Source organism: Corvus moneduloides, chromosome 6 (assembly GCF_009650955.1).
Source record: "Corvus moneduloides isolate bCorMon1 chromosome 6, bCorMon1.pri, whole genome shotgun sequence".
In the NCBI taxonomy this organism is placed as follows: Eukaryota; Metazoa; Chordata; class Aves; order Passeriformes; family Corvidae; genus Corvus; species Corvus moneduloides.
This window is the reverse complement of record NC_045481.1, coordinates 35,397,066-35,411,502: the sequence shown is the minus strand read 5'-3', so window position 1 is coordinate 35,411,502 and position 14,437 is coordinate 35,397,066.

The window sequence follows — 14,437 nt, the reverse complement described above, 5'->3', positions numbered from 1 at the left end:
CTTTGGCAGGGAAAGGAAATAATTGTGACGAAGGATGAACAAAGCTCTGGGGTTTTCAAGTAGACTTCAACATGCTTTGTGGTTCTTTGCTACTTCATCTGAAATCTTATTAAATGGCATGTGATTTACTTTCCGTTAAGTCCTCATTAATTTAACAATGAACAAATCTGAGTGGAATGAAAAGAGGCAGGATCAACTGATAGCACTCCAACACAAAGTAGAACCATAATTGCTTTACTAAATATAACCAAAGTCTGTACACTTCATGCCTGCAAAATTTGCTCTGAAATTTATTCTTTTCTCCCCAAATCATGCTGTAGTATCTTAACTTTATAACAAATTACAGGTTTGAATTTTTTTTTTTTTTAAGCACAGATGGGGTTACCTGTCACAGATTGCAGCCAGCATTAAAAGAACCAGCTCTCATGGATGTGAACATCTTACACCATCATGTTCTCCAATGGGGCCCTGAGGCAGTAGTTGGAGAACTGCTCATTGTCCAAAGAGTTTACTATTTTTGCAGCAGTCAGGCATTTTTGCTTTTGGTCATCTTCCTGCAACTGCATCTGGCTATATTTACTTTTGTACAGGTACCCCTGGATCTTGTAGGCCTTAGTTAGAGGTAAGATGGTCTTCTAAGCTTGTGCATTCTAAAGGAGAATTTCTTGTTGATAGTGATTTGTGATTGGAGCTGCTCTGTAAGGGAAGATGAACTGGAGAAAAAGGGTGACAGAAGGGCAGCAGCCTCATGGATACAGTCCCAGGGTACCTGAGCAAGGCAAGCAGAGCAGGTCAAGTGACAGTAACCGGGGCCAGTCACAGTGATCATCAGGCAAGTCTGCAGGGATAAGACAGGTCCACGGTCAAGCTGGGAAGGCAGAAAGGGGCCTGGGTGAGCAAGGTACTGGGCAGGTGTAGGCATAATCATAATTTAGCCGAGGCAAGGAGAATGTGGCTACTTGGTGAAGGGAGGAGGCTGTGATGAGGTTTCTCATAGCTCTTGTCCCAACCACAGCCAGCAGCTATATCTGAGCTGACCTTGAGCCCAAGCAGCCAAACTGTGGAAGGGGCTCTTGTTACAGAGGCTGTTGGATACTCAGTGGGGCAGACACCTATTCAATGGCAAAATCCATTCAAGTTCATTATTATCTTAGTCTAGTTCTGAAGTTTAGCATTGTAATCCAGTGCAGTTAGAGAATGAGCAGATTTCATCACCACTGGGGGTTTCAGAACCTCAGCTTTTGCTGAGTCTGGTGAGAGAAGCAGCTCCTGCAGCCTCAGTGCTTTGTATCTTCGGAACAAACAGCTGAGATTCTCTGCTGGCCTTCTCCTCCTCCATACAGTTTTCTGTCTTTATCATCCAATCTCCTTTTCTGCAATCACATAGCTGTCTCTGGAGCAATCTGTCATAACCATATTTGCCAACTGATTTCTCACCTGCATGCAATTCTGACATTAGGACCTCACTTCTTGCATCCACATGTCATCTTTTCTGGGTTAGCCTGAAGTATTTTTCCCTTTGCATGCACTGGTTATTACAAATTACATGCATGATAGGGCACTTTTTCCTCACCAGTTATACACATACCTTTCAGCAGTACTATTTCAAGCAATGTCTATCACTGTCCCCCTGCCTAAAGACATGGGTGAGCAATCAGTATTTTCAGTTCTTAATTTTGAAATGGTATCACAGCCATTTAGTCTTCAGGGTTCCTCAACTTACACAGCTATCAGAAAAACAGATGTCTAAGTCTCAATCACAAATTCTTTCCCATCCAACTAAAAGATGGAACAGATTTTTTAAAAATTGTTGTTGGACAGCACATAACTGAAAATGTCTGGTGGAGTGTAGGAATTTTTTGTAATAACCTGCTACTTAAGCTTAAGTCCTTTCTGGTCTTGAATCTACACAGTCTTGAAGATGTAAGTGCTACCTAATATCTCTCAGGAACAACAGGGCTTTTGGGACTAGGGAGGGCCAAGCAAGAGCTTCTATGAGAGCCTTTGAGCAACAATAATGTTAAGTATTGCATAAGCAACAGCTAAGAGTGTTGGAAACTGTTTTCCTTTCCTCATCTAAACCATGCAGTGGGTGGTTAACAGTTAGCAAGCCTGCACGCAAGCTAAGAACAGAGCTTTGGGACCATGTGGCTAAGGGAAATCTGGGGGCCTGACCAGCTCTGTGCAACTCCTGTTTTGTCTCATACCACAAAAGATTCCGCTCAGGCTGTGTGGCACATCCAGACTGCCTTATTTTGATGCAGCTCTTATGACCTTGGGCTCCATCTCAGACAAGCAGTCTTAACCTTGTGTCAGACCCTTTGTAAACTTAGGCTTCTCCAAAGGTTTTGGTGTGCATCAGGATGTTGCCTCTACGTAATCTAAATAACACCAGCTGAGAGGAATTGCCCCTAAGCAGTATTGCCATCAGCCTCTCTCTTGTGACTGAAGCACTATGCCAACCCTTACTTTAAGTGCCACGGGCCTAATCCTGTAACTCAGCCAGCCATTTTCTTTGCCAGCGGGTCTGCTTCACTTTGCTGATATTGACTGCTGTGATCTGCCATAGGAAAGCCAGACTGAAGCTAGGAGACCTTAGAGCTGACTGAGCACTTGGATTCATCTTCCCAATGTGTTTCCTATATGGCTCATTACACCCCTTCTTTAACTGGTTTTAGAATGGGGATGTTTATTAAATACGTACTTCTCCATAGGCTGCAGTGCACAATAGAAAAGATTTTTTTATTTATTCTGTGTGTGGGAGTAAATGTGATTTAGATTACACAAGGCTCTCACCTTTCTTCAGTTTTGTTTTATCTAAGGCAAACATTTGCTAAATTGACTGAGATGATAGTTGAATGTGTCTCTTGATAGGTAGTTAAAACAGAAGCTGTTTGGTTTTGTGTCCTGGGATGACTGTGCATATGGGGAGGCAAACCTCTCTGTTGGCAGCTGGGAATGTTCTGTGGAAACAACTTGTGTCTACCCTTATACCCGGGTACCTGGTGGATGTGTCTTTTCAATTCTGGCAGGGGAGCAGAAAAGCAGAAGAACTTGTCCAGAAATGTTTGGAGCAGAGCCCTTATCTTAATCACCCTTCTCTAGCCAGAGGTGAGTCAGAAGTGCACAAATTCTTGGCATTCTGCTCTGTGTCAGTCTGACACCAGTCTCCTGTCCCTCAAAGACCTCATTTATCCTCACTTATAGTTGGGTCCCTACCTTTGGCTTTTAATACAGCTCAGTGGCTGTTCCATATATTTGTTCAGTGATAGGCACAAACAAGGTGTATTCATCTAGGTCCTGGCATCAAGCTGGAGTTTGAGGGACATATAAATTCAGAGGTAAAAGGACAGACAAAATACATGGGTTTGAACATGCAAGGTGTGCAAGATTCTTCACCTGCTATGCTAAAGTGTGGATTAGTTTTATCCTCATGACATGCTGGGAAAATCAACACTTGATCTCCCTGAAAGCCACCATATGGCCTGGCTAGTTTTCTTCCTTTCTAGAAGGAAGGGTTTTGGCAAACACAGTGCTGCTGCAGCTGGGAACAGTGCTTAAAATAACACTGAGGCTCCAGCTCAGACTGGTAGCCTTTGGCAGCTGCACTGTGGATTGCCAGGAGGAAACTGTTTGCATCCTCAAACTGCAGGGATGTTCCTACTGGTGCAGAAATATTATTCATTGCTAAATGCTTTGTGCTGTGCCAGGCTGGTAGGGAGGTGGATTTACCGTAAAAGGGCAGTCCTGGGTATAGACAGCAAGTTTGTGCTGATGTGAGTCTGGATGACTCAGGATGTGATGGTCTGTGTCCTGCTTAAGAACTTGAAGGACAAAATTTGCTGCAATGACTGTTTCATTTTAGCACTTTAATGCCTGAGAAAGTTTACCACATCTGCATTTCAGTGCTATGCTGCGACAGGCTGAAAATAAAAGTTTGTTTTATTGGATGAACATTGGACAACATGGCAAAGAAACCTTGCTCAGAGAGGTCATTGGGTTTGATTTGCTTCCTGTGGTAGCCAGCAGCCACGCAGTCCTATGCTGTAGAGATTTTCGTTCCCCTTATCAGTTACAACACAGAAGCCACTACCCCACTCAAGACCTGTTGTACACATGAAGGAATTCTGGCATTACAAGCAGGACATTGCACGGACCTGTGCCCAGCCATACAATGGCTTGGCAATCCATGGTTAGCACACACACTCCTCAGTTTTCCTTCCTGTAAGAAAAGGGCTCTTGCTCTCTCCCAGGACAGAGATGAGGACAGACACCTCTCTGTGGGAGTCAGGGACATTTTGTATGAAGCCCTAGCCTTTGCTGGTAGGTGGGATGGAGGTGGTGGGTTTCAATTACAGCTGATTACATGCTCTTTTTGCTGCTAGTTGCCTCTCCCCCAGGCAGAACAGGAGGACACTGCCCAGGGATGCTGAGGGCACGTATTCCAGGGCTGAAAGCTTCTTGTCTCCAGGACTGTGCATTAGCTCCAAACAGCAGCAGAAAGTGGATGTGAACAGCACCTTACATAACCTTTCTGGAGCTTGTTACTGGAAGACCTGGGAACACGTGTGTGCTTTCTTTCCCATCTTATTGTTTTAGTTATATTCCTTGCCCCAGTCCTCATCTTTAAGAGTACTCAGCCCTTTTATAAAAATAGATTGCAGATTTCTTGCATGATTACTTAGGCAAAGAAGCAGAGGTGATGTGGCACACTCGGTGCCAGTTCAGAGCAGATGAAAGCATGTGACATATCGCAAGGGTCCCCATGGGTGTCACACCTCCCATTCAACACCCCTTGTCACTCATCTAAGATAGCTGGCAAAAAAAGCAGGGCCGTTCCCAGGGGTGTTAGGTGAGACAGCTCTCAGGGGATCTCGGGCAGGGACAGTGATCATCACCCCTGGACACTGTGCAGGGTGAGGGAGCAGTTTGGGCCCTTCAAAGGGCCACAGGCTCCCTCTGGGCAGATAAGGGCTGGGAATGGGAGTGAGGCTTAAACATGCCTGTGTCCCTGATGTCTCTGGCTGATAGAGAGACTTGCTGATCGTTTTCCTGTCAGGATCCACATGCCCCTTTGGCAGCTGAAAGATAAAAGGTTTTCTGTGGATAGAAAGGAAAACATCCAGAGCTCCATCTGGGTTCTGCAGCCTGAACCACACTAGAGCAGAGCCCTGCAAGAAGAGATGATACTATAAAGGATCTGTGGGATGGATTAGCTGAGCTCTGGCAGGCTGGGTGGGGAGCTGTGCGGTCTGTGGGAAGCAGGTGTGTGCTATGTTCCCGCACCTTGCTGCCCTCCCCTCATCCGCTGCACTGCTTGTGTGGAAACTGCATTTCACTGAGGGCTTGAATTTTACAGCAGGCATTCAGTGACTTGACAGCATGCAGATAGTGCCTTCAAAAGCTGCAAAATGATGGCTTTCTCAGGAGCCCCTAGGCTTGCGGTGGTTTTTGCCAAGCAGCCCTTACATGTTAAGTCAGGAAATGAGTCGTCTGACATAAGGATGCCTGCATATCCAAGTCTGCCGATCTGAGCACCGTGAAACCCGATCTCCTGTTGCTAACTCTGGGAGCAATGACCCCCACAGAGCCTTCCTCTCCTCTACTGACGTTCTGTTTCCTCAGTTCCCACCTGACCCTCTTGGATGTGTTTCCAGAGCCTCATCTGCCAGCACTCAGTTTTGCAGCTACTTAGCTGTGCCTTTTTCTGTATTTTCGACTGTGGATGAGATACTAATTGGTGTAGAGCACATCTATTTCCAGCTGAGCTGAATTTTTGCATTTATAGGCACCAATCACAGGCTAGTAACAAGGTACAAAATAATAACCAAGGTGAGGATATGACCATCACAGAACTGGGCTTAGCTCTTGCAGCTGCTTGCATTTGATTCTGTAATGGCTTCTCAGATTTTTTCTCCATTTTCGGTCTATCAAGGCTCATCAACCTTTTGTCATTTTTGTCCCAAGTACAGGCTAAGGCTTGTGCTGATTTTACCTGGCAGTGAACATCATGATTGAAGTGCAAATTATGTTCTTCCACCTCCCCAAAATGGAACTTCCTGGCAGGTTCTGGTTTCTGTAAGTTGTTCACTGGCTAAATCTACCCCATGTGAACTGTGAATTGTGTTTTACACATCTAGTAGGTGGTTAGAGCCACAGCACATCTAAAACCAACAACTTTTACTTTCTCTAGATCAAGGAGGAAGACAGATAAGTGAAGATCACTGAAACAAATCACATTCCTCCAAGGAAGGGAACTGCATGTACACATGAGCACAAGGTCAGAGCCTCTGATGCTGCAAGGCCATGCAGGCACCAATCCTCGCTCCTGGCACTCGGTGTGCAGGCGCTTGTGAGAAGCAAAGCAAAAGCTACATACTGAAGGATGAGAGGTAACTCGTCATGCTGCAGGCAGGACAGCTGAGAGGCAGCAGTAAGGACACGAAACCACAGTGGTGCATAGCTGTGACCTCCTTTCCAGCCAAGTGGCTGAGGATCAGCAGCACTTGGCAGCTACACCGAGTTAATTGTGGGGCAGGCATTTTCTACCATGCTCGTTTCTTTCCTTTAAATACATTGTGGGGGAAACTATCATCATTTTGCTATATTTTCCTGTTAGAATTGCTCTCCTAAACATCCACTATAGATGTCTCCGGACTGCAATTTAAATGAGTGCACATAACATCCAAAAGGAGAGTGTCTTGTTTGAGGGACAGGCATCTGCCAAGGAAGGAGGGAACTCCCTTGGAATGGAAAAAATATGACCCATTCCCTCTGAATTATAATAACTTTAAGGGTTTTCAGGCAAAGATATGGGAAAAGGAATAACAGTTCTTTACTAGTACGTGTAACAAGGCAACCCAACAACAATGGCAAGACAACAACAAACAGAACCAGGAGCCAGTGCCAGCCCTCTCTCGGCCGCAGGCGCTTTCTGCTCGGGGGCAGTTCCGCTCACAGCCGGCAGGGGCGCTGGTGGCTCCCGGCCGGGCAGGGAGGGTGCGATGGTTCCCCGCACCTGCAGGGGGCGCTGTGGCGCGAGTCCGCTCGCGTGTCCCACAGGCGGTAATGGCGGGCGGGCTGGATGGCAAGGTGGGTGCGGCAGGAACCTCAGAGCTGCGGCTGGAACGGCAGGGACGAGCAGACCCCGGAGCAGCAAGTGAAAGGTATCAGAAACTGTGCCAGGAGCCGCGGGCTGTCCCGGCAGGCAGGGTGGGTGGGGCTATAGTGTAGCAAAAACCTGGAGCAGTGGCAGCCCAGCTTCTGAACGCAGCTGGGAGAGGCTCCCTTGGAAGGGGCTCAGGGTCTTGAGTTTTCCCGTGAGGCACTCAAATAGATGGTGAGGGTCCTTTCTAGTGAGGTAGGGTGTTAATAAGGTCCCAGTCCAAGGGCTGCTCTTACGAGCAAAAGCTCACCCATGGCAGGAGAAGCAGTAGAGGGCTGGGCTCCGGCAGTGGCAGTGAATTCTCCCCACAGTAAGCAACAGCTCGACTGTTCTCCTCCGATGCCGACAGCGAGAGGAGCCAAGCCTAGCCCCTCACCCCCCAGCCAAAATCTTGCGGTATCTCTGCCCTTCCAAAGAGAAAACCCCCCAGGTAAAAGAGTAGCCAGCTGCAGCCTTCCCCCACCTTGGCCAGTTCTTTTGTCTCTTTAAGTATCGGTAGTTATTGTCTCTTAACAACAAATGGGAGAAAATTTCCTAAGAGAAAGGATAAAAAAAAAAAAGGAAAAATCCTAACCCCCAACAGAGGGAAAATTTATAAGAAGGAAGAGTTGAAGATGGAGAGTGGGAGAAGGAGATGGGTAGAATTGCCAGTGTAGGTTTTGAAAGTGGTGTAATTAAGGGGCACAGGAAGTGCAGACCAACTTTTTGTGAGTGCACTTAGTACCTTAAATCCAGGATCTTTGCAAACATTGCTTAATATTCCAAGCAAGCCTCTTCCGTGGATTGTTCAAGAGTTTAGAAACTGAGGCAGAAGGAGGTTTAAAAAATCTTTCTACATGTGTAAGCTCTAAGCAGAACTAAAAGTAGATCTTAGGAGTCCTCCCTCTTAACTCCCTTCTCTGGCCACAGCTCTCTTCTTTGATTTTCTGCAAGTGTTTTTCCCTGTAGGTGTACATTAGCTTGCTCTCTTGGACAATTGCATTCAGCTGTTAGCAAGGATAATAATATTAAAACAAAATGGCTGGATGTTTCTAGAGCTCTACAGGGAAGCACAAGATGCTCCAATAAGAGCAGCACTAACAGGGAAGAGAGAAATGCTATAGCTAGGTACTGAGTAATGCAGCACAAGAATGAGCCTTTTAATGGCCCATTAAGAAGAAAAATGGCATACAGAAGTTGAGGCTATTTTTTCATTTTGATAATTGTTTCCTAAGAAAATGTTGCATTCTACCCAGAGGATCAGTCAAACATTTTGTGAGTTTTGCAGGCTTTAGGTAATAAAGGAAAGTTACCTGTGTGTGAGTGTAGAATGATAAAGCATTTCACCTGGTCAAAACTTAAAACACACAGTGAATATCAGCATCCCTTAGCAGTGGTGTATGTTACACAAAGCATCTCTCAACAGCAGTGCTGAGCCCACACAGTCTGAGCCATGGGTCCCCTTGTGCACACCACCAGAGATGATCCTTGAGATGTGTTTGCTGTCTCCTGACCTGTTGGGGATGGCAGGGTCTCCCAGCCCTTCAGAGATACGCATTAGGCTTCCTGAGTCTCCCAGATCCAGGGATGCAGCCAAGTGCTGACAGTCACTGGCAGACAGTGGTTATCTGCCATACAATGTAGTGGGCAGGACAAGCGACCCATCCTTAATATCAGTGAGTCCTGAGTGGAACCAAATAACTTTGGGATCAGAGTACATGGGGTCTTTGCTGCTTCTAGTTTTCACTGTATGTGCTAATACTTCTTAATCCCTGTTCCCATTCTGGTCATATAAAAACAATCAAATCTTAGTGCCAGAGTCTATTCTTCCCATTTTGCCCCTTATTTTGCTCACATTTCAGAGGCACAATCCTGAGCTTACAGGAGATGCCTCTGCAGAAGTCAGAATTGGTACCCCTGCATTAGTGGGTGTGGAGACAGGGGTTGGGAGGTTGCCATAGGATGTATAGGGAGAGGATATAGAAAGTCTTGAAGCTTTGCTGGGGAAGAACTGTCATTTTCCCTTTTAGTGCTCTCCAGGAGGCCACCTGTATGCCTTTCATCCTCTTCCTACTACAGACTGGTCTTTTGCTTGATGAGATCTTGACAAGCCTGGGCTCAAAGTGTCCTTTTCAGGGCAGGTACAAGTCCTTCAATGTATGCTAATGGTACTTCTTACAATAGCACATTACACATGGGTGCTGATGTCCTGGGGTCAGCACTCAGAACCTTGTCTGAATAAGCAATACTTTTAATAAATTAGGTAGAACTGATGTGATTGGATATCCTGGGAGGTAAGGAGCAAATGCCCATTGAAAATACAAGCTGGGCACATATTTTAATTGAGAACATCCTCCTTCCTGAGGATTTCATGTAGCTGTGATCAGACCGGCATAAAGGACAAAGCTGGGCAACACCAGCATTTGAGGGGAGAGGAAAAGTATGCAGATATGAAATCTATGAGATGCAGAAAAGGTAAGGAATCGATAACATGAGGTTTGTTGAAACAAAGTGTGATTGAATGTTTTGACTCCATGCAATATTTACCACTTGCAGTACTTTGTCCCAGATACAGGCCATGATCTGGAGTTATCCACAGGCATTTGAGAATACATTTTCTATGAAAGATGCCATTCTAAATAAAGCTGTATTGATTTAAAGAAAAGGAATAAGCTTTACAGACGTGAAAGGAGAAAGGAAATGCTGGTTGAAAAGCAAAACCTCAGAAAAGGATCTGAGGCTGGAAATAGAGTTGCCTGTGGATTAACATCAGATGCTAACATAAAAACAAAAATGGCAAAATAATGTTTGATGGAGAACCGAACAGAACTTTCCTCATAACTAAAGGAAGAAAAGTCCTGGTGTTCTCTGTACCCCTTAGGACCCAGCATAGCAGCTAAATGGCATCAATGATACAGGAGACATGGACTGAAGTCCTGAGCTCTCATTGTATGTTACTGTACTCCACTGAGGGGGAAATGAGTGAGGGGACAGGAGTCCAGGGAACTAGAGGTGCTTTTGCCTTTGTGCATAGCATAGCCTGGAACTGCCCTTACTCTGGGAGCTTGTCTTTGATGCCCTTCTGCACATGTCACTTTGTGAAGTACCAGGTGTTCCTAACAGCTACTCAGTGCTGATTTCTAAGTCTTAATCCCATTTAATGACCCTCTGATTGGCATTGTGGGCTGAATACATCTGTCTCAAACCCAGTCTTTTTGCTGTTCTAGTTCCAGTGGCAGACAGGGAAAGGAAAGTAATTTCTGACCTCCCCTAAGGTAGGTGTTACAGATAACATACTCTCCTGTATAGATAAGAGGGAGGCAAGTCAAGACCTTGACACAACTTTAGATTCCTTCTCTCCTTATGCTCTTGCCCTCTCTTACCTATGTACGTTCAACAAAGATAATATTGTGGGCATCACTCTGATAAACAACCTCTTTGTACCAAAGAACAACAAAATATAAAAGGTTTTGCATGCCAGTCATCTTGCCTGGGGTAAGACAACAATCAACAATCTCCTTTGGCAAGTGGGATAAGGTTGAGGGAAATATAAAATACCCCTAAAGTGTATATGTGCCTGTGCGTTCCTGTCCTTTCTCACACATGCACCCAAGTATGTGTGAGTTGGGGGAGGCACCCAAACCCAGCTCAGAACAGCACATCCATTCCTTGTGGTTTCCAGTAAGGCGTTACAGCCACTGGAGTACAACACAGAACAACTGTGGTGTGCTTCTCAGCATCATGAAATTGGGAATTTAAAACCAAAACATCTCCTCACTCCTAGTGATATTAGCACTCCTACTAACACTTGCTTGTTATTGAATATAGTTCTAAAAAAGGCATTTTACTTCTACTGAATTATCTGCAGTTCTAAGGAATATCTGGGTTTAGGCTCTAAGACTTGATTTAAATTAAATGTGATGACAAATGAAAAAACAGAAGTGAAGCATTTAGCTGCTGTCTGGATCATACTGCAGTAGATTGCTTTCATAAGATGGCAGGTCCTCCTACAGCTAAAAAGGTGCAATGCAGACAGGATATGATGCAAGCTAGGATGAATTCACCATATCTCCCTTGCTCCTGCTAAGTCAGTAGGGTTCAGACTGAGCTCCGGAAATAAAAACTGTCATCTATTTTTGTGATCGATCGTGGATATAATCCAGAGCGTGAAATCTGGGAAGGACGTTACAAACCTGATAGAAAGCCCAGGGTACCCTTCCCTGTAAGAAATACTCCAGAAGTGGAAGGAGAGCTTGAAGGCTTTTGCTTTAGGAAGGAAAGGGCTCTGGTACTGTAGGCAAAATGTGCAAGGGGCCCAAAACATTTCTGTATGAATGAGGGGTGCTCTGAGAAGGAACATGTCAGGCTTTCTGCCCTCAAGGCTGTGGGCTGCAACATTTCAGGGAGAACAACCAAGCTATGATCAAACATATTCCTTTTATTGCAACAGAACACAAGACGGTTTTTCAGCAGACATTCAATTATTGCACAAAATAGATGGTTGAGCATAAAGGGAAAGTTCTCTTTTTAGACAAAGCTACTCTTGCCTTGGAACTCCTGTAATCAGAAACTTATTTGTAGCAGCTGGCTACTCCTGCCTCTGCAGGCTTTTTGAATCTACATCAGACTTTCAAACGTACAGGTTTCTTAACGTGTCTCTGAGATACTGGACTCTAATGTCAGACTAAAGTATGTAACATATTACATATTGCAGCATGGCTAAATAATAAATAGCATCTTTCCAATGCTGTCACCTTCTTAATAGGAACATTAAAATAATGGTGTTTCTTTTCTTCTAAATTTATCACCCATCAGTGACTGCCAGGTGAAATCCATTGGTTATACAAGGAGTGACAATTTGCACTCCCACTACCACTTCCTCCTTGCCCTCTGCCTCCCTAGCTGTCACTGCCAGCCCGGATCTCCGCTCTGGGAGCAGCTACCATTCTGGGGACTTTTCTCCAGCACTGGAGCTGCTGTGGCAGAGCAGCACACCCTCTACTGCTCTCAACACCTCAGCACAGTCTGTGCACTTGTCGGTCACTTTCAGGCTTCTCTTAAAATTTGTCAGTGGCTCTTCTTGCCATGCTGAAGCTGCCTCTGATTCAGGGAGCCATGTCCCTGTGCTTTGAAGGTCACACTGGGATTGTCTGCCTGTGCTTTTCCAAGGGGATACCCTGCTCGCCTGCTAGCCTGTCTCTGGCCTGGAAGAAGAACTCTGTTTCATATGGTTAGAAAAATGAAAGAATTAACCCTTTCTTGGTCATTTCGCTTTATGCACCTTCCTCACCTCAAGTAAGGAGTTGGGACACAGGGGATGTCCAAAACCTTCATGTCCCATACAATGTTCCATTAACTTCACTACAAACGTGCCAGCGATATGGCAAACCCATGACTAAATGCAAGTGGGCATCAGGATGAATAAGTACAATGACAGTGCTGAGCAAGGCAGATCAATGTTGATCCAAGAAAGAAGCCACCTGCAAGCTTCCTGTATTAAACAGTGAGGTGTTTTAAGTAAAAGTCTACAAAAAGAAGTACTTGAAAGAGAACTAATGCAAAATCTTTCCAGTGATGGAAAATACAGAAGTTCTTGAATTCTCTCTATTGTTTGTGGAATTCAGCAGTAGAAACTGATGTAGAGTTTGCATGGAATTGAAATTGCTGTTTGAACTATCCCCTGCAAGCCACATCAAACCAGATTATTCATCATAGTTATCATGCAAGTATATATGTGTGTGTGTGTGTGTGCGCCAATCTCAGAACATACTGATAATATCTGGGATGTTAACATGAAAAAATATCATTGCAAAAGAAATCTCGCTGCAAAGTCAATGTTTGTGTTCAACCTGAAATATTTTGCTCTGCTGATATGCCCAACTAGTTCTGAGTAGGCAGTTCTACAGCTGCTACTCCATGTCTGCATAGCTTCAGTAGTGCCACAACACAGGTAGAAAATGGCCTGTCTCATCTGCAACCACCCTGGAAGACAGATTGAGAAGTTAACTTGGGTTCAGGTGTCAAGGAAATTAAACTGTCATAGTGTTTCCTGAGGCAGGGGCATTACAGGCAATGGTGTGATAAGCCAATTTTCTTTTGTCTCAAAGGTGACTATAAAAATGCCATCAGAGGGTTTCTGGTTTACTCTTTCTCACTTTGTATCTCAGAAAGGTGATGGTGGCAGGATGGTACCTCGGAAGGTGAAAACTTGTTCAATCTGTCTCTGTCACCAACAATACAATTTCTGCTGTCAATGCTTATGTGACCAGATAATGGAGCTAAGTCAGGGTGTTGGAAAGCTGAGTCAGTTTGCTGTGTTGCTGAGTCTACCTGTTTATTGCTACTCTACTGATTCCTCCAGGCAGAATCCCACAGAGAGTAATTTGGATTCTTTCCCATTTAAACACATATGCAGGTAAGAGTAAATGGAATGGATTTTCTTCCTGCAGAGCAAACCCATACCTGTAGAAGGGCCTTTTCTTTCTCTGATATCTAATCCTTTTCTTTGGTAAAGTAAATAATGAGACACTTCTACAGACCTGATTAAGCCCTGAGTCCCATTTTAAATGACAGAAGATCAATACTATTACTAAATCCATTAAACAATTCTTCACACTTCAGTTGTGCTCTCTCTAGGATATATGAGAAAGAACAGGAGGGTATTTTGGCTATTATAAAGGAAATGCATGATAAAACCTCTTCTCATGTTCCACTTTCTCACTCTGGCTCCAAGCCATCCATATCTTCCATGTTCCCCATCCCTTGAATCTGGCTCACAGGTCAGAATAGCCAGAGACTTGGGATACAGGAGGGATTTTGTCTCAGTCTCTCAAGCCAGGCTTGAATCTGTCAGTAGTATCTGGAAGTTCTGGCTTTTTGTTTAACTCTGATGACAAATTGGCTGAAGGAGGTCTCCGTTTCTGGTTTAGTTTTTGATTTAGTGCCTGTTTTTTGCTGATGCTCCAGCCTTCTGGTCATCTTCATGGCTCTCCTCTGGACCTGCTCCAACAGATCCATGTCCTTCTTATATTGGGGACCCCAGAGCTGGATGCAGTACTTCAGGTGGGGGCTAAAGAAAGCAGAGTAGAGAGGAATTCATTTTCTTCCTAAGCCAAGGCAGAGGAAGCTTTTCCTGTGTGATTTGATGAAGATTCGAGATGGTCTAAATCTCCCACACTGCAGGCTGGGCTCTGTGAATGCTGGTATCTTTTTTCAAGCAGCAGTCTGAGGCAGAGAATCTCCTTCCAATTTTTAAAATCTGCTGCAGAAAGTTTTGGTGTCCACAACATGACA